The sequence below is a fragment of the Megascapheus bottae genome, chromosome 25 (assembly GCF_031878675.1).
Source record: "Megascapheus bottae isolate mThoBot1 chromosome 25, mThoBot2.hap1, whole genome shotgun sequence".
In the NCBI taxonomy this organism is placed as follows: Eukaryota; Metazoa; Chordata; class Mammalia; order Rodentia; family Geomyidae; genus Megascapheus; species Megascapheus bottae.
In genome coordinates, this window is record NC_143533.1 from 14433870 (window position 1) to 14456189 (window position 22320).

The 22320-nt window shown below is 39.5% G+C and overlaps 1 non-coding gene across 1 annotated transcript; it reads left to right on the plus strand.

The window, feature by feature from the left end:
* Positions 1-2037: 2037 nt before the first annotated feature.
* LOC150046429 (U6 spliceosomal RNA) lies at positions 2038-2142 on the plus strand. Its single transcript, XR_016532667.1, has one exon. It is a non-coding gene; the product is annotated as a U6 spliceosomal RNA (small nuclear RNA).
* The last annotated feature ends 20178 nt before the right edge of the window (positions 2143-22320 follow it).

A 22320-nucleotide genomic window follows, 5' to 3' on the forward strand; every position in this document is an offset into this window, starting at 1 on the left:
ATAAAATACTAATATCTGTATCTACATCTGACATCCCATCAGTCGCCTCTCTGTACAGTCCTCTGTGGACTACAGCACCACCTGCAGGCCAGCCCTGACAATTACATGTCCAAAAAAATGCAAGATGCTTAGAGTGATTGTCCAAGTAAGACAGTTATAGCATAAAGCTTTATGAATTTATAATCCTAGAGTAAAAGCCTACTCATCCCGTTAAACTTATGTATATCAACTCTTCAGCTCATCAGATAATTCTTTATCTTCTCCTTGGAACTTTTAAAAATTATGACAATGTTGATTGTCAGAATGCAAGGAGAATTTCCTTGGTTCTCAGATGCAAATTCAGCCTTCTAAACAAGTTTTACTTAATTCCACTGATCTTCCCCTAATCTACCAGTCCAAGCCCAATCTGTATAAATGCTTCTGAACCTTGAGCTGGGAAACAGGCCCCACTAGAACCTAGCCTTGGTTATTCCACCCATGGGTTTCCGTCTCTAAGAAACTGACTTTCGGAAAGTTTCATAGCTCACTCTCCTTGAAAACAAGAACCATTTATCACAGACTGTAGAGTACCTAAGTGAGAAACAGAAACTCAGTTTTTGCCAGTCACCTTCTTTACGTACTTTGGACGTAATGTTTCATATCCAATCCTGGAAGCCACGGAACTATGAAGGAAATTATAGCATTATTTTTTGAATTCTGAGGGCATTTATGTCCTGGTCATCACCAATAGAAGTAATCGGGTCAGGCAGGTACTCTCACAATTGGTCAAGAATGAAAATCTGCCCAACTGATAAAGTCAGTTTTTGCAGTGGAGACAACTGTGGGAGAAATGGGTTTAGGAGATAAGATCAAGGTCTATTTTGAAAATGTTCCATTTGAAATGCTTATTAGACAATCTAATGGAAATGTCAAGTAGGTGGCAGGATTTGCTAAGTCTGGAGCTCAGGGAAATGTCAAGGCTGGAGAACAGAGATCTGGGAGTTACTGACAGAGACAGGATTTCAAACTATGGGACTGGATAAAATCTCCTACCAAGTAGTGGATGTGTTAAAAAAAAAAAAAGAAGTTTAAATACTTCCAGAAATTAGCACTCAGAGGAGGGAGCCAGCCAGGCTGCAGAGAAGCTTAGAGATGAAGCAGGAAAGCAGACTGTATGTAGACCTAGAACCAAATGGATGGCTGAGACTCTTGGGAGGCGAGTGTGATGAAGAGTGGTAACTGTGCAGAGATAAGGAATCACTGGGCATCTTCTAAAGAATGGCTTCAGTGCAATTAAAGGGAAGACTTACATGACTGGAGAAGACTGAAACAAAATGATGAAGTGGAATAGTGAGTGGATACTTTGAGTACTGGCAATTCATTTTAGATGTGTGACGGAAGGAGGTCTGAAAGGATAGTTAAAGGGGACAGAGTCTAGGGAGGACAGACTTTCTTTAAGATGAAATCTATCTATATATGTATTTCTTTATTACTGATATATTTTCTATCATATGTGTGTGTGTGTGTGTGTGTGTGTGTGTGGTGTGACACAGGGAGAGAATAACCTTTCTTATCCATCTACACAATCTAGCTTATCTATTTATACATCTACTGATCTTATCTATCCATATCTTTTTGTCTGTTTTGTAACATGTTTACATGATGATGGGATGATTGAAAATAGGTAAACGTAGAGATGCTGGAAAAATCTTTCATTAGGTGAGAACAGATCTAGGGTTTAAGGAGCAAGAAGGTACAGGAAGACTTAAATTCCAGGATATATTTTTCATCATATAAGAGGGCAAGAAAGGCAAGAAAACCAATAGTAAATGCTTCCTCATGGAAGACCACAAGAGCACACACACATATACACTTAGCACACATACTAACTACAAATACTGTCATGTAGCGATGAATGAGTAACAGATACAGTCATATAAAATGAAAGCATACCAAATTGTACATAAGTATTTTAATTTGGGAAATAAACTTCCTATGGCTAGACCTTTGTGGAGAGGTCAGCACTGTATATGAAGTATCTAAGTAAAGGCACTGCTAGTGCTTGCTTCAGCAGCATATATACTAAAATTGAAATGATACTGAGAAGATTAGCATGGCCCCTGTGCAAGGATGTCAGGGCAATTCGTGGTGTTCCATATTTTTACTTGCAGAAACAGAAAATAAGGTACTAACTCACTATGAGGGAATGAACACTTGCTTTCTCACATAATATGTGATTAAATGAACAAAGCTGACTTTTGTTTGCTTTTTAAAGCATCCTTATATGGACAGTGAGGCAATTAGTTCTTATTATATACCCTGACTCAAAATACATTGGGAACATCTTATTTGGAAATTCATTCAGAAGGCTTTTGTTTTTCCTTTTCACAAATAGGGTGATAGAACATTCTGATTTGTCCAGAAATGAGGGGCTTCTCAGGATGTAGCAGTGCAAATCTGAGACAAGTTTTAGGCAAACCTTTTACCTGAACCTGAAGTAGATTTTTGGTCAGAAAACTGGGAAAGTTACAAGTTGAATGGGTCATGGTTGGTCACTCTCTTTATAAACCACAAGAACTGTCAGCTCGTTGCATTATAATAATGACAGTATTATTTAGTCTGAATGTCTCCTATTGCTTGTTCCTAAATGTCTATTGGCTGTTACAAGGACTGACTTTATTCATTTCCCTGCAAGACAATTTTATAAACCTTCATCTCTTCTCTAGTCCCTCCCCTCATTATTATTCTCTCCATCTTCTTTCCTCCCTTCTTTTGTTATTTTTACCTTTTCCTGTCTGTATCATTGTATTTACATAAAAATGTGTAGTTCTAGTGCATATAAGACAATAATTCTGCTGGGTGCCAATTGTTTATATTCAGGAGGCTGAGATCTGAGGATTGTGGTTCAAAGCCAGACCAGGCAGGAAAGTCTATGAGACTCTCATTTCCAATTAACCAACAGAAAACCAGAAGTGGAACTGTGGCTCAACATCGTAGAGCACTAGCCTTGAGCCAAAAAGCACAAGGACAGTGACCAGGCTCTGACTTCAAGCCCTATGACCAACCAAAGTTGTGGGGCTTGACCTTTGGGCCTGGGTGTTGTCCCTGAGCTCTTCAGCTCAAGACTATCGCCCTACCTCTGAGCCTGGGCATTGTCTCTGAGCTCTTCGGCTCAAGGCTACTGCCCTACCCCTTGAGCCACAGCACCACTTCCAGTTTTCTAGTGGTTAACTGGAGATAAGAGTCTTATGGACTTTAGTGACTTGGCTGGCTTTGAACCTCGATCCTCAGAGCTCAGCCTTCTGAATAACTAGGATTACAGGTGTGAGCCACTGTACCCAGCTAAAAGTTTTCTTTTTTTTTTTTTTTTGCCAGTCCTAGGGCTTGAGCTCAGGCCCTGAGCCCTGTCCTTGGATTTTCTCAAGGCTAGAGCTCTACCACTTGAGCCTCAGCACCACTTCCAGCTTTTTTCTATGTATGTGGTACCAAGGAATCAAACCCGGGTCTTCATGCATGCTAGGCAAGCACTTTAACCACAAGGCCAAACTCCCGGCCCCTAAAAGTTATTTTCAACGCAGCTTTTACTAACATCCTCTGAACCTTCTTCTCAACAAACCTTTGGCTTTTTCCCTCATCCTGTTTTGGCCTGCCTAAATCTAGTTTTACCAAGAATCCTAAATCAACTAATTTATAGAATTTGATACCAGATTACCTGATATCTGATTAAATTTCTGGCCCTGGGCCGGGAGTTTGGCCTAGTGGTAGAGTGCTTGCCTAGCATGCACGAAGACCCGGGTTCAATTCCTTGGTACCACATATTTAGGAAAAGCCAGAAGTGGTGCTGAGCCTCAAGTGGTAGAGTTCTAGCCTTGAGAAAAATCCAAGGACAGTCCTCTGGCCCTGAGGTTAAGCCCAGGACTGGTGTAAAAAAAAAAAAAAAAAAAATTCTGGCCCTTTCGTTTGGTATTTGAACAACTTAGTTTGTCTTCAGTCAGGTGAGTAAAATATCTCTTGGTTTTTTTTGCTTTTTTTTTTTTTTTTACTTTTCGTGTTAGGGCTGGAGCTCAGGGCCTAGGCACTGTCCCTGAGTTGCTTTTGCTCAAGGCTAGCACTCTACCACTTTAGCTACAGTACCACTTCTGGCCTTTTCTGTTTGGTGGTACTGAGAAATCGAACCCAGGGTTGCATGCATGCTAGGCAAGAACTAAGCCACATTCCCAAACCTATCCTCCTGCTCTTGATATCTCCTCTCAGCCACTCTGTTAACTGGGTTCAAATCCCGACTTGTCCTTATAATGAGAAATGGACCTCATTCTTCCCTGTGGTAAAGTTCAATTCTACTGCAATAACTTTGCATCAAATCTTCTTTATCATTTTAACAAGTGCTGGAATAATACACCCAGAAAGAGGAGGATGAGGTTTATTCATTGCTAAATAAATGATGAGTGACCCTGGAACCTCCCCGCCTCCCCTCTCTTTCTCCTTCTATGGGAGTTCTGGGCCTTGAACGCTGCCTGAGGACTGTCCTTGGGCTTTCTCAAGGTTAGAACTCTACTACTTGAGCCATAGCACCATTTCCGGATTTTTCTATGTATGTGGTACTGAGGGAATCAAACCCCAGTCTTCCTGCATGCTAGGCAAAAACTCTACCACCTGACCAAACTCCTGGCCCCCAATCTTCTCTTTGAAGGTTATTTTGTTCAATTATTCTCCTACTCAGTTTTGGAATCCTTTAAACCTCAACTTGTACTGCAGTACATTTATCCTTTCCTTTTACTTTTGGCTGTTTAACACATTTCATGGTAATCACTAATTCATCACAGGGAACTGAATAAGAACCATTTAATATGATTATCTTCTCCATTAAAGCTGTCATCATAATTAGAGCTGCAGTGAACTGTTTGCCAGGAATTACAACTTCTGCCAAGAAAAACTTGGGTGTCATTTTAGAAAAATTCCTAAGTGGGGGGGGGGAGGGAAGGAGGAGGAGATCAGAACCATCTGTATGGAGATCCAAAGCTAAAAAACGATCAGTAAAGCTGCCTTTCCTTGTTGTCTGCCAAAACTCTGGCCAGCCATCCACCTGGACCTTGCCAAAGACATTTGAATAAACCAGCTTTCTAGGTAGTCCAAGGAGCACACACACTCTGGGAAAGATAGCTTTGGGAAAAAGCTGTAGCAAATATGAAGGAGGCCTTCGTGCATAAGGCTTTTTTTTTTTTTAAGTTGTTCCAAATGGATTTGTTTGCGATCCCACTGTTTCCAGGGCAACCACCTAAGCCAGGACAGAAGTAGAAGAAGGCATGAGGCTAGAATGGGACCACCCACTGCAATTCTCATTTTATCCTGATGCCAGAACCTTTATATCCACTCAAAAGTGTTTGTCGGGCCTCTTGCTGCGAATCACTGGAATAACATTCTGCCCTGATGAAGTGTGTCACAGGCTGCTGCTCCCTCGTCTCCTCCCCTCTCCCCACCCACCATCTCCCATACTGGGGTGTTATTAAATGGAACCAAATATCCCAGGGGAGTTTTCTCTGCACTACAAGCATTGCTTTGTCACCCATTTTTAGATCACACGCTGTAAAAGATAGATTTTTTTTAAAAAATGATGCTAATTACTTCCAGTATATTTATTGGTTATTTTTAGGCAGTGTTTTTGGAATTTGGCCTCTCAGGTAAATGCTTAAGATGAAGAAAATAATAAAACCAAGGCAGCATGATGCAGTAGCTGGGCCTGTAGCTATAGCACAGGCAGGCGCTCTGGAAGGAGTGCAACTCGTGTTCAGCATGGGTTTGAAGCTGCCATTGGAGAAAGAAGCTGTGAACTCAGCATTGTTAGCTTTTTGTATAGCTCCTGGTCCTACCATTGTTTTGGATATGTGACTTTGGAGCAATTCGTTTCATTTTTCTTAAGTTTCCTCATCTATGAAGTTGTCACTGGATAGAGGTGAGGTTTAGTGAAGCTTCCCTTTAAACGTAGGAAGTCTTGGGGTTGGGAGTTTGGCCTAGTGGTAGAGTGCTTGCCTAGCATGCACAAATACCCGGGTTTGCTTCCTTGGTACCACATACAAAGAAAAGAGCTGGAAATGGTGCTGTGGCTCACGTGGTAGAGCTCTGTTCTTGAGAAAGCCCAAGGACAGCACTCAGGCCCTGAGTTCAAGCCCTGGGACTGGCAAGAAAAAAAAATGTAGGAACTCTAGCCTGAGGGTCCTTGAATAAGAATTTCTGGACAAGTCACAGTGGTAAGAAAATTTGGCAGAACTTTATTAAGTAAACAAACAGGCAAGCAGACAAACAAAAAGGAAGGGGCACATTCCAGCAGAGTGTGAGTGCTCTCCTAGGGAAAAAGAGAGACAAACACACAGAGACACATCCAGTGAGACATAGACCCAGAGAGAGAGAGACAAACACACACACTGACACACAGAGTCACAGAGAGAAACATACACATACAGTTCCTTGGACAGTTGGGGGTAAAAGTAGGGGTCTAGCTTCAAAGTCATGCAAAACTGGGTTCTTTGTCTTTGCTCTTACCACACCTGTTGTTATTTTCTGAGTTTCCAGTAAGAATGCATCCTGCCATAAAACAGAGGTGTCCTGCTAGCTGTATTTTGGGGCAGGTGGTTTAAGTTTGGGGAAGCAATTTTCTCAGTAAGGCATGTGTAAATGCATCCCTCAGGAATGAATGCATCTTGTTCTCTCTTCGAAGCAAAGATAACATTTCTAAGTTTCTAAATACCATATTTCTTTTTTTTTTCTTTTCTTTTGCCAGTCCTGGGCTTCAGCTTAGGGTCTGAGCACTGTCCTTGGACTTTCTCAAGGCTAGAGCTCTACCACTTGAGCCTCAGCACTACTTCCAGTTTTTTTCTATGTATGTGGTACCAAGGAATCAAACTAGGGTCTTCATGCATACTAGGCAAGCACGCTACCACTAGGCCAAACTCCCGGCCTCTAAATACCATATTTCTGAGTTGTCTTCACTAGACCTCAGTTTCTTTATGTTATCACATTTCATTTTCTCCTAAATAACTTTGTTCCCTTCAGGGAAGTATATGAAGGAATATCTCCTGTATTTGCTGTAAGCTGACTGTACATCATTTTCCCTTCATCTATCCTGCTTCATTTCCCCTAAAATGACTTTGTTTCCTTAATCTTAAGGGAAGTACAGGGAAGAATATCTCCTGTATTTACTGCAAGCGACCATACACCTCTTTTCCCCTAGTCTATCTGGCTTCAAAATGAGTTTCAGGCAAGATTTCTTCCTTTTTTTTTTTTTGCCAGTCCTGGGCTTGACTCAGGGCCTGAGCACTGTCCTTGGACTTTCTCAAGGCCAGAGCTTTACCACTTGAGCCTCAGCACCACTTCCGGCTTTTTTCTATGTATGTGGTACCGTGGGATCGAACCTGGGTCTTCGTGCATGCTAGGCAAGCACTTTAACCACTAGGCCAAACTCCAGGCCCCTCAGGCAAGATTTCTAAGGTGCCTTCCATTTTATACACTGCGGAGGATTCTCTGTGCTAAACAAAGTGAAATTTCCTCAGATCACTTGCAATTTTATTGGCTTTCTTTAAATAAAGGATGAATAAGGTCAACCTGTGAACATTAAAAAAAAATCAATAGCTGGGTGTGGTGGTGAGAGCCTATTATCTCAGCACAATGGCTCCACACAGTCTCAAAACACAGGGAGGCAGTCTAGGCTGGCATGGGCATGAAGGAAGACTGTACCTTTAAAATAATCATGGCAAAATGGAAACAAGATTTCCCCCCCCCTTTGTTTCTGTTTTCGCTTTTTGTCCTGTTTGTTCATTTATCTGTTTTTAGGTGGGTAAGGGGGGCACAGAAATGGAAGGACCAAAAGTGGAAAAATGTAACAGTGGTATTCACTAGACACTATGTGGAAAATGAACTAGACAATTTGTGGGTGGGATAGGTGGGAAAACCTGGGAGAGAGCAAGGGAAGGGGGTGAGCATTGTCTAAAACAGAAATGTACTTTACCTGACTTACTTCACTATGATCCCTGTGACCAACACCTTTATAATGACAATTTTAAAAATAGCCATTGTAAAAAGGGGCTGGAGACACAGCTCAAGTAATAGAGCACTTGGTCAGTAAGGGCAAGACTTAAGGTCAATTCTCATTACTGTATGAAAAAAAATTAGCAGCACAAAAATCTTACACTTACCGTTTTCATACAGCTGCTGCACTGGCAGTTTTTGCTGTTGTTTTTTTTTTCTCCTTGGTATGCTGATTTCTCCCATTGCCCCTCCACCCTGCCAGAACCCTTCCTCCATCATCCCTGGCCTACTCTCCATCTTTATCAGCCTGGAATGGTGTCTTGAAAAGACAATCACACAGACTTCTGCTGGCTGCCAGGAGATTGCTGTTTTCCTCTCTTTTCCAGGCAGTTCTGTGTTCAATTTGCATGCATATGCACGAGTGTGCGTGCGCGCGCACACACACGTACATCATATAGTCAAAGCCTAAGTCAGATTTCTCCTTGCAAGTGCCTCTGGGAAATGTCACTTTCAGCTTCCTAGCCTTCTCCAGAGAAGACACACTAGAAGAAGATTGGAATGAATTCTGAGCAAGCCAATCTGCTCTATCTGCCATAAGAGGATTTCTGAAACCATGTTGCAAATGACATAATAAAACAAGCATGAACTTTGGAGATTTGAGCAAAAAGACAAATTAGCTCTCTGCTCTAGGATTTATTAGCTACATGATCTTATAGTAGTCATTAATTTCTAATAGTTTTGACACTACTAAGGTTACACAGGGCCTGCTTGCTAGGCAGGTTACCTAGAACTGAGCCATACCTCTAGCTACTTTTATTTTCTTTGAAATAGAGTTTTGTTTCCTAGTCTATGCCTAGACCATGATAGGTCTATTTTATTGTATTTATTTATTTATTGCTAGTCCTGGGGCTTGAACTCAAGGCCTAAGCACTCTCTTTGGGCTTTCCTCAAGGCTATCACTCTATCACTTAAGCCTTAGCACCACTTCCAGATTTTCTATGTATCTGGTACCAAAGAAAGGAACCTGGGTCTTTGTGCATGCTAGTCAAATACTCTACCACTCACTAGGCCAAACTTCCAGCCCCTAGACCTATTTTAGACTTCCTTTCATTGATGGGATGACAGGCTCATTCACGACCTCAAAATTTTTTTTCCACTGAGATGAAGTCTCTAGGATTTTTCTATCTGGCCTGGACTAGAACCATGATTCTCCCATCTCAGCCTCTCATAAAGCTGACATGACAGGTGAATGTAACTGTTACCTGCTGTAAGTTGAGACGGGATCTGTGGAACTTCGCTTCCCAGCAGGTTTCAAATTGTGATCCTCTGGAACTCAGCTAGGATTACAGGTGAGAATCATTTGCTGATGACCTTAATTTTTTAATACAAAAAGCAGAGTGTGCTAGCTAGGTCCTGGATCTATTTTTTCATCTATGCAATAGTGCTGTGGTTTGGGTAAACTGGCCTTCAAAGGTCTGCATATAAAACATTGGCCCCCAAAATGGTGCTATTAGAAGGCAGTGGAACCATTAGGAGCTGTGGCCTTGTAGGAGGTCCTAAGGTCATCAGGAACATGACTTGGATGGGGACTGTGGGACCTGGCCCTGTCTGCTTGCTCTGTGATCCTGCCATGCTGTGTCAAAATCTCCAGAGACCCAAATCAATGAGGTTCTTGATCTTAGACTTGAACCTCCACACTGTGGGCTCACCAACTTTTTCTCTTTGTAAGTTCATTTCCTCAGGTATTTCTTCCTGGGAATGCAAAAGTGCCTAATAAAAAGAAGAATATAAGATGTGGCTTGCAGAACTGTCCTTCATCTGTGCACTCATTTATACATCAACATATCAAATATTTATGGATTGTTTCATTAGTACCAAGAATTTTGGCTCAAAGTAACCAAATTTGATTCAGAAACCAAAATGGTTGGTTAAGAAAAATAGGTTATTAAAGCCTATTTGGTTATCACAGAATTTCCAAGAGGGCAGATGAGCTAGGCTCTAAGCTGAAATTCAAGAATCCACCCACAACAGGCCTCAACTATAAACGAAAGAAGCTGTGCGCCCTGGGCATGGTGGCTCATGCCTGTAATCCTAGCTACCGAGGAGGCTAAGATCTGAGGATCAAGGTTTAAAGCCAGCTCACGTACTAAAGTCCAGGAGATTCTTATCTCTAATTAACCACCAGAAAACTGGGAGTGGTGCTGTGGCTCAAGGGGTAGGGCAGTAGCCTTGAGCTGAAGAGTTCAGGCCCCACAAGTGAGGGGAAAGAAAGAAAGAAAGAAGTAGACTAAAGAGCCTGCTTCTGCAGCACCTTCCAGCATTCAGTGCTACACTTTGCATCACTAGCAGGAGCTTAACTTTACCAATGTGGTGCTCCTGTCAGCTGTTACCAGACTTGTTTCAAGAGGAAGAGGGCTCTTAAAGGAAGGATGTTCATCACATTCCGGGGGCAATGGCAAGCAACATCTTGAGTTGAAAGAAATAAAATAATTCTGGGCTCCCATTAACTTAAGCAGCTGGGCTTTAAATGAAATCTTCACTGGGCAAGGAATGTCCAGTTGGAAGTGCTTAATAAGACCTTTTTGGAATCCCTTCTTAACTTTCTTAAGTTTCCAGAAGGTTTTGCTTTTATTTTTCCACTCATGTTATCTTAGGGAAGGTAAGTGGCTGCTAACCCTTTCTGATCACAGGCTTTCCTTAGCAGTTTCTGTTTTATTTCTGCATTTTTATAAGCCATTGGTCATTTATTTATACTTATTTATCTTGGGCTATAAAAAAAAAAACAACACAAGTTAACCAGCTGATGTTTTTCTACTGATCTTACAAATTTCCAGTCTGAGTAGAAACATGATTTGAGTCTCTAGATACAGCATCCTATTGCAAACAGCATCTTCTCACCAGAAAAAAGAAATCCATACTCTCCTGCATCACCATTCCCTTCTAACTTCACATTGTCCTTCAAGTAGTAGTCTGCTTTCTGTTTCTCCATAAACAAAAGAAATTCTCTCTGGTTGGTTTAAATGAACCAAGGAATATGCTCAAGGATGTGGGTTAGTACTAACTGAGTAAGTACATAAATAAGTAGATGAATAAATAGGAAATATTTTTCCTTGTAACTACTAAATCTAGAAGGAATGATGGAATCATTATTATTCATCACTATAATATATTTCATTAATAATAATGATAGAATTATTCCATCATTAATAATAATGATGACAAATCTGAGAGACTTTTGTCTCTAATTAACAACCAAAATGCTAGAAGTAGAGGTATGGATCAAGTGGTAGAATGCCAGCCTTGAGCTAAAAAAAGCTAAGGGAGAGCGCTCAGGCTGTTTAAACCCCACTACCAGCACACATATGTGGACACACAAATAATCATTTGACAACCAACATATCAATAGAAAAAAAACCCACCAAGAATAATGAAAGGAATTCCTGAGTACAAAAGTCATTCCAAGGCAATATGATTTTTATTTTAGTGATAAAATTCCATCCATCCCATTTCCCATATCCTCCCTCACCATCTCCTCCTCAAATGATACTTTTAGGCATTAAAATGAAAAAGACTTCTCATTAAAAATGAAAAAAAGAATTCCAATATAAATGTTTAGGCTCCCTCCTTCCTTCCTTCCTTTTTTCCTTCCTTCCTTCCTCCATCTCTCCCTCCCTTCCTCCTCCCTTTGGTTGTGGAACTTGACTTCAGGGCCTGGGTACTATCCTTGAGCCTCCCTTCAAGGCTAGCACTCTACCACTTGAGACACAGCACCACTTCCAGTAGTCCATTTTCTTGTGATTTTGTCAACACTTGAACATAAAAGACAGACTATGATTTCCTAATCAAGGCCTCAATGAGGTTCCCTGGGATCTAACTTCCATGTGTGAAACCCCTAGCTAGACCATCAGAGAGCCTTGTGGAGGCAAACTGAGGCAGCCCATTGACTGCCAGGACCTGTGAGCCAACCTTTCAATCGACTGAATGTACATATGTTGACGCACTCAACCACAGATTGCAGAGTAAGAGAACTCTGCCCCAAATTCTAATTCATAGATTAAGCACTTTTATAATCCCAGATACAACATGCTACATGATGTCCAGGGCTACTTTTGAGTTACACAGAAGCTGAACAGTTATGATAGAGCTTGTAAGGCCCACAGAAGCCTAAACATACCTATTTTTTCACTCTTCACAGAAAAACCTGACCAGCTCTTATTTCAAGCCATTAAGATTTGGGGTAGTTTGTTCTGTAGTGATAGATTACCCATTTATTTCCTTTACAGCAGAAGAGGCATCAAGCCCTGCTTGAACTATAATTAATTTCTATAATCCCATGTGCATGTTCAAGACCTGTGAAGCCATTTAACTTTATCAAGACCAACATCTGTTTTCATATGAATAACAGTGTCATTTTATAAATAGAATATGTTAATAATACTAGGTACAATATCCACCTGCTTGATACAAGGTACTTTTTGAATTTAATAACCAGATAAAATCCAATATGGCTCTCTCCCACCCTCAAAAATATTTCATTTAGAAATTATTCATGCTAAAATGATTTCAGCTTGATGTCAGAAATGAGCCTTGGCACTCTATAAAAGTCTTTCAAAGTACAATTCACCACAGAAAGCAACCTCTAAGTATCACTGTGACATTTTCACAACTTTTTCCTGATAGTTAGTCCTTATCTTTTTTTTTAAAGTAAAATATGAGCCTGTCTTCAGCCTTCAAAGAGATGAGCCACATTTTCTGATTTATACAAGGTATTTTAAAAAACTAATTTTAGGGATTGGCAGATCTACTATGTAATCCTGGCTTGTTGAAAAATGTATGTGTAGATTTCCACATGAGCTAGGGAAATATGAATAAACATAATGTGTAAAATACCGAGGAAAGCAGTCATTTATCTAAGGTACTAAAGAAATTTACTATCTGTTCTGTCTAAATGGACAATCAATTAATGCCAATTAAATGTTACTATTTCTGCAACAAATTATAAAATGAAACATATTAAGGCCAGCGTCACCAGGCTCATGCCTGTAATCCTAGCTACTTAGGAGGCTGAGATCTGAGGTTCTCGGTTCAAAGGCAGCTCAGGCACTTATCTCCAATTATCCACTAGAAAACATGAAGTGGGGCTGTGACTCAAGGGATAGGGCAGGAGCCTTGAGCTGAAGAGCTCAGGGACAGTGCCCAGGCCCAGAGTTCAAGTCCCATGATCCACAAAAAAAAGGCAAAAGAGATAAAATGCATTTTTTTCATTTATCTAGGCACAGATACGAAATGCACAGAAGGGTGCTAAGGTATATGACTGAATCTCCTGGGTCTGTTATGATGCATGCACAACTATGAAGTAAAGTGCTGATTAGTAATACAGAACTAGGGATGTGTACCACTGTCAGTGTAAATTGTTATAATACGGAAGGCTTGCCTCTAGGTTATCATTTGGACATGAAAAGCTTTTCTTCAGTATTTTTTAATATTGTCCATTTGAATACCAGGAAACCCTTCTCTAGTTCCTAACCTGATGTCTGCTTCTTCGTGCACATTATTTACAATATTTACCAATATTTAAAAATTATATTTAGTAGCAAATTATACTTTTATTGTCCTTCAACTAGAGTTTCAGGATTTTAGAACTAAAAGAGATCTTTGGATTTATATAGTCCAAGTGCCTCATTCCATAAAGGAAATTATGTCTCTTCCTGTCTGTATACCTTTTATTTCCAAAGGTCCAACATGCATAATTCCATTTTCAGGTAGCCAAGAAACTATTAGGTTCCAAATACTTTTGAGTGGAATGGAAATAATGTGCATCAACCAGGTTAATTTACTATTTTTCACAACAATTTAATGACTACATTAAGAATATTCTACTTGTTTAGAGACGACAGGAACTTGGTTAAGAGTCTTAAGAGGGATTTAAAAATGAGAATAAGGAGGAAGTTTATCAGAATCCTTGTGTTATGGGCTCAATTGTGTCCCCCCAACGAATTCCAATGTTAAAAGTCTTAAACCGTGGGAGTTTGGTCTAGTGGGAGAGTGCTTGTGTAGCATGCACAAAGGCCTGGGTTTGATTCCTTGGTACCACATACATAGAAAAAGCCAGAAGTGGTGTTGTGGCTCAAGTGGTAGAATGTTGGCCTTGAGAAAGCCCAAGGCCAGTGCTCAGGCCCTGAGTTCAAGTCACAGGACTGGCAAAAAAAAAAAATCTGAACCTCAGTGCCTCAGAACGTGACTGTATTTGAATACAAAATCTTTAAAGGGGTAACTAAAAGGAAGATGGTATTCTGGACCCTCGTCTAATATCACAGGCAACCTTGTAGAAATTTGAGGCACCCATAGAAGAAGAATTAAATGAAGACAGGAAAAGATAGCTTGTACACAGAAATCAAGGAGAAATGCCACAGAAGAAATCAACTCTACTAACATCTTGATCTCAGACTTCTACCTTTCAGAATTATGAGAAATTATATGCTTTTTAAAAAGTTTTAAATTAATTTTTTATTTAACTTGATTTTATTTTTTTTGGGGGGGGGGGTCATGGGCTTGAACTCAGCCTGGTTGTTGTCCCTGAGAGCTCAAGGCTACCACCCTACCCTTGAGCCAGTCCTCACTTCCCATTTTCTAGAGGTTAATTGGAGATAAGAGACTCAGATCTTTTTGTGCTCGGGCTGGCTTTGAACCCTGATCCTCAGATCTCAGCCTCCTGAGTAGCTAAGATTACAGGTGTGAGCCATCACGCATGGCTTGAATTATTTTTTTGTTATTATAAATGTTATACATAGGGGTTACAATTAGATATGTCAGGCAAAGAGTACATTTCTTTTTGAACAATGCCATCCCTACCCTGGCTATTTACTTTTCAGGGGGGGAGGGGTCAATTCTAGGACATATTCAGGGCCTGGGCCTGTCCCTGAGCTTTTTCACTTAAGGCTAAAACTCTACCATTTGAAGCCATAAAGTCATTTCCAGTTTTCTGTTGGCTAATTGGAGATTAGAGTCTCATGAACTTTTCTTCCTAGACTGGCTTTGAACTGTGATCTCCAGATCTTACTGTCCTGAATAACTAGGATTATAGGTATGAGCCACCAGTGCCTGGCTTTCGATGCTTTTCTTGTTTCCACCATGTCTGTGGTCTTTTACTATGACAGTGCCACGCTATTTCCCTTGTAAAACTGAGAGCAATAGCTGATATCATGTAGATCCTGTCTAAATGACAATGGGCGTTTTCCTTGTAGTGAACATAGTAGCTGTTCAAATGTAACACAATGATTTTGTAACCTATGCATAGTTGAGATACTCTGGCTCTTTCTCAGCTGAAAGTTCTGTCTAAAGATACTTACTTTAGAGGTTCAAAAACAATGGATGGGGGGGAATGTAAATTTTATAAAATTCTTTTAGAGTATAAAGTTCCTAACATTTGGCAACAAATCCATAAAAATCCCTTTTCTCCCTTGCTACAGTCCAGCACTCATCTAGTTTCTTTTCCTTCAGACCTTTCCCAAACTCAGTCTTCTAGTTGGCCTTTATGGGTTTTGCTGTTCTCAGTAATTCCTCTCATCTTCAGGTTTTTTTTTTTTTTCTTGTGCAACTTTCCAGCTTTTCCAAGAGATCAGACAAACCTTTTTTCTCTTACCCAATCTACTAATCTCGTAATGAAGCCAAAGAAATGACCTTGCCAAGAAAGAACTTTTTTTGGCCGAAGGAAGGAGGGGAGAGGCTGTGAACCATCAGTCATTAATCTTTTTCCAGTTTTAAAAAAAAAAACATTAAATTTTTTGGCAGTGATTTCACACATTTATAGGCACATAAAAAAGTTCCATGTTGATGTGTTAAGTAAAATCATCTCTATCTTGTACTCTTGATCTTAAACAAGAATGCAAGTTTTTCAATGGTATTAAGGATAATTTTCACATTTTGACCAAGTTTTCTAAAGTTCCATGATCATTTAAAATCGTTTTTTTTTTCCTTTCAGTTAGATGTTATACCTAGTTTTATGAATTTGATAGCCTGGGACCACCAGCTAAGTATGAGTCAGCAGTAAAGAGTGGGTGGTTTTATAAAGCTGACTGTGATAGTGAAATATATTAATAGGTTTATGACATCCAAGAACTAAGAACGTATCCTTCTGCTAAACTTAGAATTGGTCACACACACCCTTAAAGTATCTTGCCAAGTTGGGGCACTGGCATTTCAATGCACATATGAAAATGGCAAGGAGGATAGTAAAAATGAAATAAAAAATAAAACAAGAACTGTGGTTAAATTAGTTGGGATTATTAAAACCAGAGAAGAAAAACTCTACAGAAAAGACATTCTTCTATTGTTCTTCCGTTTCTTGGGGGAATCCAAGACAAAACAAAAGAACGTGGCTTTTAAAAACTGGGAACAATATAAAGGTCTAATAATAGATAACTGTTCAAATAACAGTGCCTCTGTAAAAAGAGAAAAGCACCATGAAGTACTTCATTAAAATATAATCAACATTTTTATCATAATGGAGTAAGAAGGTCCTTCCTAAGAATTACATAAAGCCTAAGTCATAAAGTAAAAATGTAGTTTACGTTGCATTTCCATTAGGAAAAATAAAAAGCTAGAAGGAATGTTTAAAAAAAGAGTCAAGATTAAAAAATGATGATTGGGAGGGATGGAGGAAGGGAAAGGGGAACAAAAACATGAGAAGGGGTATCAATGTTTGAGAAGTAATGTACCCACTACATGATGAATGCAACTATTACCCCTCCATTACTCCAATAAAATACAATAAACATTTAAAAAATAAAAAAGTGCTCTACTACTTGAGCCACAGCACCACTTCTGGCTTTTTCTATGTATGTGGTGTCAATGAATCAACCTAGGGCTTTGTAAGTGCTAGGCAAGCATTCTACCATTAGGCCCTGCTCCTGGCCCTGCTTTTTTTTTTTTTTTTTGTCCATTATGGGGCTTGAACTCTGGGCCTGAGCTTTTCAGCTCAAGGCTACCATCCTATTCCCTGACCCTCCTGTTTTCTAGTGGTTAACTGGAGATAAGAGTCTCACATAGACTTGCATGCCCAGGCTGGCTTTAAACCGAGATCCTCAGATCTCAGCCTCCTGAGTAGCTAGGATTACAATCATGAGCCAAGGGCACCACACTCTGTTTTTGTTTTTTTAAAACAAGGTCTTCTGATAGCCCAGGTTGGCCTCAAACTTTTGATCTTCCTTAGTGCTGAGTTTACAGGTATGCATCATCACTCTCAGCTTAGATATACTATACAAAAAGAAATCCAATGGGATAACGAAAGGACAAGTTGAAAATGTTAAACCTAGAATGTCAAGAATATACATAAGAAAGTCTTTTCTTTCTTTTTTTTTTTTTTTTGCCAGTCTTATGGCTTGAACCCAGGGCCTAAGCACTGTCCTTGGACTTTCTCAAAGCTAGAGCTCTACCACTTGAGGCACAGTACTACTTCTGGCCTTTTCCATGTATGTGGTACTGAGGAATCAAACCCTGATCTTGGTGAATGCTAGGCAAGCACTCTACCGCTAGGCCAAACTCCTGACTAGGTAAGAAAGTATTTTTACAAACCAATGATGGTAGGATAAACTGCCACAACCTTTTTAGACAGTAATTTGGCAATACCGATTAAAATTTTAAATGCAAAATTAAAAGTTATACTAGAAATGTATTCCAGTGTATTAAATTACTATGAGTAAAGTTACCATTTTCTGAAGCTTTGGTTTAGTAGTTGGGATTATTTTTTTAAAAGAGCAAAATTGTAACCAGGCACTGTTGGCTCATGCCTGTAATCCTAGGTACTCAGGAGACTGAGATCTGAGGATCGTGGTTCAAAGCGACCCTGGACACAAAAGTCTGTGAGACTCGTGTCTCCAATTAACTGTCAGAAAATTGGAAGTGGTGCTGTGGCTCAAGTAGTACAATGCTAGTCTTGAGCAGAAGAGCTCAGACACAGTGCTCAGGCCCAGAGTTCAAGCCCTACGACAGATAAGTAAATAAATAAATACATACATACATATCATTACATAATTCTAAGAGGAATCGAACAGGTATGTGCATTAGAGGAAGTATTAATGAGTTCTAAATTCTTATTTTCATGGTTTCCACTCACACCACTATTATTCAATATACTACTAGAAATTGAAGCCAGAATTAGACAAGAGAAATAAATAGAAGTCATCTGAATAGAAAAGGATGCAGGTGTCAGTAGCTCACACCTGTAATACTAGCTACTCAGAAGGATGAGATATGAGGGTCATGGTTCTAAGCCAGCCAGGGCTGAAAAGTACTTGTGAGACTCTTATCTCTAATTAAGCCCCAGAAAACTGGAAGTTGTGCTATGGCTCAAAATGGTGAAATGCTAGCCTTATGTATGTGATACCGAGGAATCAAACTCAGGGATTTATGTATGCGAGGCAAACACTCTACCACTAGGCTATGATCCTGGCCCTGACTTTTTTAATTTATAAAAAAATATTGTAAGATCCAAAACAATAAACTCTCCAAGTAGGTTCATGAGACACCAGAATAAAATTCAGGAATCTCAAAAAAAAAAATTATGGGCTGGGAGTGTGGCTTAGTGGTAGAGTGTTTGCCTAGCCTTGGGTTCAATTCCTCAGTACTACATACACACAAAAAGCCAGAATTAGTGCTGTGTCTCAACTGGTAGAGCACTAGCCTTAAGAAAAACCAAGAACTCCAAGACATGTGAAAGGGTATCAATGTATGTGAATTAATGCACCTTCTATCTGGCAAATATCATGTAACCCTTTTATAAATTACAATAAAAAATATTAAAAAAATAAAAAAATAAAACAAACGAACAAAAAGAAAAACCAAGAACAGTGCCCAGACCCTGAGTTCAAGGCCCACTACTGGCAAAAAACAATCATTAGGTTAATGGGCTGCACATAGTGACTTCTGTACAAAGAGTGGAGAATAGAACGGAAGAAGGACAGATAGCAACTCCACAATTAGGAGATCTGACACACCTGTTTCTCTGGGTGATCAAGGTCAATAGCAGTGGCACATCATATTGATGGTATGTGTCTTTGATATGGGATCATAGAAATGCCGTTTTATCTGTATGATCTCCCTCATCTAAACACGCAGCTTAATCATGAGGAAAACACCAGAAAAATTGCAGTCGCAGGCATTTTTTATATATTATCTGACCAGTATTTCTCAAAATTACCAAGATCACCAAGAACAAGGGAAGTCTGAGGAAGGGTAAGAGCTATGAGAAATCTAGGAAATGTGACAGCTAAATGAAATATGAGATCCTAGTGATCATAGACCGAGCATATTAGTAAAAACTACATAAAATCTATCTATCTATCTATCTATCTATCTAACCATCCATCCTGGATTTTTGTGAATAAAAAATCATTTGTCAATGTTAAATACTTATGGCCACACGTACCATAGTTATAGAAAAGGTTTCTAGTCTGAGTATGAAGTATGTGGAAACTGCACTTTGAACCCTTGGGACCATTGACTAGGTGGACTATGGAGACAAAAACATAAGGACAGATTGAGACACATAAGACAGCTTGTTACGTAGCATATGATGATCAGTGCATAACTGGCTAAAAGGAAAATATAGCATGTGCTGCCCTTAAGGAAACTTTATAGACCTCATCCTCTTCCTAAATGTAGGACTTTTTCTTTTCTTTTTTTTTTTTTTGCCAGTCCTGGGCTTGAGCTCAGGGTTTGAGCACTGTCCTTGGATTTTCTCAAGGCTAGAGCTCTGTTACTTGAGCCTCAGCACCACTTCGGGCTTTTTTCTATGCATGTGGTACCGAGGAATTGAACCCAGGTCTTTGTGCACGCTAAGCTAGCACTCTACCACTAGGCCAAACTCCCGGCCCGGACTTTTTCATTTTTATGACCCAGCATACTCTTTTTAAAGGCCATTTAAAAGTATAGCTGTTTAAAGTATACTTAGTCAGGAAATAGTGTTGGTAAAAATTGGTTCTCCTTTCCTGCCTTTGTGGGTTTTTTCCCACCCTGAGCAAGTCTTTGGCCAGATAATGACTGTGGGTAAGTCATTCATTTTTCTAAGCTTCAGTTTCTTAATCAATAGAACACAAACAATATACCAGTTTTTTCTATCTCGCTTGCAGGCATACTATGGGAATTAAAGCACTCTAGATTATACTTGAAAATATTTTAAGTCATTTGCTATATTTGTTTCCTACTAGCAACAGAAGATAGCAAGATGAACAGAAGTCTCACTCTTGGGAGGAATAAAACAAGCATAAAATATGAGATGGCAAAACAAAAAAGCGAGATAGAATAAATAATAGGAGACAAAGTCCTACAGGGTTCTACTAAATTAAATCCAGAATAGACCTTTACAAAAATGTGACCATTTAAGGTAATATGTAGAGAAAGGTAGTCATTCATCCATCCACTCACTCATCCTTCCATCAATCAATCAACCCATCCAATTTTGTCCTCATGTAGCTTCTAGTCTAGGTAGGAGAATAACTGACAACACAAATGGGCTGAATGGGAAATGATGGGTTCAGTAGTAAATTAATAGGTGTAAACTACAAAATCTGGAGTGGAAAAGTCCTAAGATGAGTGGAAAGGCAAAACAGAGGTAGGGATTGCTTATATTACTAGAAGGCTCTTATTAAGAAGGCAGAGGAACTGCCATTATATTTGGGGAACAGAAACCAGGTCTCAAAGATAAAACATTTAAAGGAACCATCTGGAATAATGGAGACATTGTGTGTTCCATATACTTGGTCATGCCTTCAAACATCCTTCTCAGAGCTCTGGAAGAAGAGCACAAATGACACTGCATACAAAGCTGTAGACTTATAAATTACACAGTTGAGTTTCCTTTCTTCTTTTTTTTTTTTTTTGTGGTAAATCTTAAGAGTCCTCCTTTCTCTCCTGTCCCTATATATCCTTGAAAGCTGATCATCCAAGGGCCGGGAGTTTGGCCTAATAGTTAAAGTGCTTGCCTAGCATGCACAAAGACCTGGGTTCGATTCCTTGGTACCACATATATAGAAAAAGCCGGAAATGGTGCTGAGGCTCAAGTGGTAGAGCTCTAGCCTTGAGAAAGTCCAAAGATAGTGGTCAGGCCCTGAGCTCAAGCCCAGGACTGGCAAAAAAAAAAAAAAAAGGAAGCTAATTATCCTTACATGAGGAAAACGAGTCAAGTGCATGAAGAGTAATATGGGGCAACACTCATGAAACCATGTTCCTTAGAGGTGTGGAGGAAGAAAGCTAAGAAGGAAAAATGGGCTGATGGCATTGACTGGCTTTTACATACAAGAGAGCTGTGGAATGTGAAGGGAAAACTATCTGTACCTTTCATAAAAAGTTCTGTACCTCTCATAAAAATAATAACATGAGAATTAAAAAATGTTAAAGCTAGCTGGGTCCAGTGGCTCACGCATGTAATCCTAGCTACTCAGAAGGCTGAGATCTGAAGATCGAGGTTCAAAGCCAGCCAGGGCACTGAAGTTCATGAGACTCTTATCTCTAATTAACCACTAGAAAAAAAAGTTAAAGCTTAAATAGGTCAGGAAGCATGTATTATTCTTCCATTTTCCAAGAAAGTAAGGAAAAAATAAAATGACCATATCCTTCTTGGGGCCTAATTCAGCCTTCACTTCTGTACTTTTCCTCTGAGTAAAGAATAGAGAAATGAAAGCAGTTTTACCTCCTTATTTGGTCAATCACAGATGTCCTCTGCAAGCCAGGGATAGTGCTTTGCACATGTAACACTAGCCACTTAGAAAATTGAGGCAGGAGAATTGTGAGTTTGGGCTATCCTATCCTATATAACTAGAACTTGTCTCAAAAGAAGTCCCCTACCCCATCCCCTGGGACATAAAGGTAAATAATTCCCATCTAAAATCTCATTATCTATCAAGAGAAATTAGTTACTTGACTCTACAACAGTTCTCCTACCCTATCCTTCAGCCCAACATGCTCCTTTTTTATTAAAGAATTTATTAATATTGATTTTTACATCATACTTCAAATGTCATGTTCAACAAACAAGTATTCAAGAAGGGAATCTCTATATACCATCCTCCCTTTTATTCTATGCACATTTTTTAATTTATTTTTCCTTAGAAATAGCTTTAAAACAGACTGACATATCTGATAACAGGTTCTTGACCAGATCAGAACATTTCTAGACTCATGTTTCAGTTTAAATATGAAGTACTGCTACAGGCTCCCATGTTGAATCCTGGCCTCCAGTTGGCATGTTCCCTTTTTAACCGAGGTCCTTAAATCAATCTTTGAATTTTAACATACCTATATCTCTTGTTAGTTCATTACCCTTCA